Raw genomic sequence first — 1,933 nt, forward strand, 5'->3', positions numbered from 1 at the left:
CCTTGAAGGTCATCTAGTCCAACCCCCTGCTCAGGCAGGAAACCCTATACCATTTCGGACAAATGGCTGTCCAGTCTCTTCATAATAATAATAATAATAATAATAATAATAATAATAATAATAATAATAATAATAATAATAATAATAATAATAATAGTAAAGTTTGAAGGGACCTTGGAGGTCTTCTAGTCCAACCCCCTGCTCAGGCAGGAAACCCCTATACCATTTCGGACAAATGGCTGTCCAGTCTCTTCATCATCATCATCATCATCATCATCATCATCATCATCATCATCATCATCATCATAATAATAATAATAATAAAGTTGGAAGGTACCTTGGAGGTTATCTAGTCCAACCCCCTGCTCAGGCAGGAAACCCTACACCATTTCAGACAAATGGCTGTCCAGTTTCTTCTTAAAAACTTCCAGTGTTGGAGCATTCACCGCTTCTGGAGGCAGGTGGTTCCACTGGTTAATTGTCCTCGCTGTCAGGAAGTTTCTCCTTAGTTCTAGGTTGCTTCTCTCCTTGATGAGTTTCCATCCGTTGCTTCTTGTCCTGCCTTCAGGCGCTTTGGAGAATAGCTTGACTCCCTCTTCTTTGGGGCAACCCCTGTCAACCAATAGCTCCCCCCCCCCCCCCCAAAGTGCAGAGAAGAGCAACTAAGACGATTAAAGGCCTGGGGACTAAAACATACTGAGGAAGAACAAAGGTTGCAGGATTTGGGAATGGCCAGTCTAGAGAAAAGAAGGGTTAGGGGGGACCTGATAGCAGTCTTCCAGTATTTGAGGGGCTGCCCCAAAGAAGAGGGAGTCAAGCTATTTTCCAAAGCACCGGAAGACAAGACAAGAAAGAACGGATGGAAACTAGCCAAGGAGAGAAGCAACCTGGAATTAAGAAGCTCTAGTCTGAATCGAGTTACACACTGTGCTGTCTTTACAAATGCCTAACTAGCAGAGGCTACAGAAATACACTACTAACCACACTTCCCTTCAACTGCCAAGCGGGTACCAAGCATCTAAAAGTCAACCAGTCAATCCATCAATCAATCGGAATCAATCAATCAGAATAGAGCTGGAAGGGACCTCGGAGGTCTTCTAGTCCAACCCCCTGCTCAAGCAGGAGACCCTATAGCATTTCAGACAAGTGGCTGTCCAGTCTCTTCTTAAAAACCTCCAGGGATGGAGCGTTTACAACTTCTTCTACAATTAGTGCCGCTTTATAAAACCCTAGTGAGGCCACACCTGGAATACTGCAACCAATTTTGCTCAGCATGCCACAAAAAAAGATGTTGAGAGTTTGGGAAAAAAATAAAAAAAAAAAAATCAGAGAAGAGCCACGAAGATGATTAAAGGCCTGGAGACCAAAGCATGTGAAGAACGGTTGCAACGAATCAAGGAGAGAAGCAACCTAGAGCTAAGGAGACATTTCCTAAAAAGGGAGAACAATTAACCAGTGGAACTGCTTGCCACCAGAAGCTGCGAATGCTCCAACACTAGAGGCTTTTAAGAAGAGACTGGACAGGCAGCTGTCTGAAATGGTATGGGGGTCTCCTGCTTGAGCAGGGGGCTGGACTAGAAGACCTCCCAGGTCCCTTCCAGCTCTATGCTGATTGATTGAAATGGTATAGGGTCTCCTGATCGAGCACGGGGGCTGGACTAGAAGACCTCCCAGGTCCCTTCCAGCTCTATGCTGATTGATTGAAATGGTATAGGGTCTCCTGATCGAGCACGGGGGCTGGACTAGAAGACCTCCGAGGTCCCTTCCAGCTCTATGCTGATTGGTTGAAATGGTATAGGGTCTCCTGATCGAGCACGGGGGCTGGACTAGAAGACCTCCGAGGTCCCTTCCAGCTCTATGCTGATTGATTGAAATGGTATAGGGTCTCCTGATCGAGCACGGGGGCTGGACTAGAAGACCTCCGAGGTCCCTT

The sequence above is a fragment of the Protobothrops mucrosquamatus genome, unplaced genomic scaffold (assembly GCF_001527695.2).
Source record: "Protobothrops mucrosquamatus isolate PMUCROS unplaced genomic scaffold, P.Mucros_1.0 scaffold6301, whole genome shotgun sequence".
Classification (NCBI taxonomy): Eukaryota; Metazoa; Chordata; class Lepidosauria; order Squamata; family Viperidae; genus Protobothrops; species Protobothrops mucrosquamatus.